This window comes from Microtus ochrogaster, chromosome 10 (genome assembly GCF_000317375.1).
Source record: "Microtus ochrogaster isolate Prairie Vole_2 chromosome 10, MicOch1.0, whole genome shotgun sequence".
Lineage (NCBI taxonomy): Eukaryota > Metazoa > Chordata > Mammalia > Rodentia > Cricetidae > Microtus > Microtus ochrogaster.
The window spans coordinates 44246450-44247298 of NC_022016.1; the positions used below are offsets into that span (position 1 = coordinate 44246450).

The 849-nt window shown below is 57.8% G+C and overlaps 1 protein-coding gene across 1 annotated transcript in view; it reads left to right on the plus strand.

Annotated features, from left to right (window-relative positions):
• Nucleotides 1–550: 550 nt before the first annotated feature.
• Nucleotides 551–849, plus strand: part of Arhgef10l (Rho guanine nucleotide exchange factor 10 like) — a 125496-nt gene continuing 125197 nt past the window's right edge. The window contains exon 1 of the mRNA XM_026781945.1: nt 551–628. The gene's annotated coding sequence lies outside the window, so the exon portion shown is untranslated. The remainder of the gene's footprint in view (nt 629–849) is intronic.

Sequence of the window (849 nt, forward strand, 5' to 3'; positions counted from 1 at the left end):
GGAATAATTGCTGATAAGCCTGAGTGTGAATTACCTCTCACGTAGAGAGGTAGCTGGGAGTGTTTAATAACAACGGGTAATCTTAATTAGTGACTTGATAACTGTAATTAATTACATCATATCCGGAGGCCCTCTCTGGGATCCTGGAAGGGAGTAGCCAGCACTTGGCAGCCTTGAGGCAAGCAAGGATGGCGAACTGGGAGCCCAGCTTCACCACCTCCTTGCTGGGGGGGCTGGTGGATTTTGTCGAATGACTCCCATTTCTGAGCCTCAGTTTTGGTCCTGGGAAATGGGGCTGTATCTAAGGTTGGGTGATGAAGATGTCAAAGCCCTTCATTGAGCAAGCCACGGGTACCTGGGGCTGCCCAGCTGCTACCAGACTCCAGGCTGCACCCAACCCTTGTGGAAGTAGAGCAGCCACAAGAGGTCTTGGGTCTGCAGGGGGACACATTCATGGGTCTCAGTTTCCATGAGGATAGGCCCATGCACCTTTCACCCCTTGCAGGGACCTCCAGGCCATGCTGGTGGAATTTAAAGGAGCCTGGTGTCTTCAGGATCCTTCCCGGGGCTGCAGCCGAGAGGCGCAGTGGTGTGTAGGGGCGTCCGGTGCCAGACCGGGAAGGCGGAGGTCTGTGTGTGTGAGTCCCTGGTATTGCTTGGGGTTTTTTCACCCCCAGCCTCAGTTTCCCGAAGAGGGAGGAGAATGGGTGGAGAGTCGAGCCCCGCCTCCCTCCGGAATCACTGTTAGGGGAGCTGGGAGGGGCACCGCGTGCAAGCCAGGCCACCAGGGGTTAAGCGGTGACCTCAGCCGCGCGCCCCGGGACAGGGCGGGCGGGGCGGGCCGTGCTG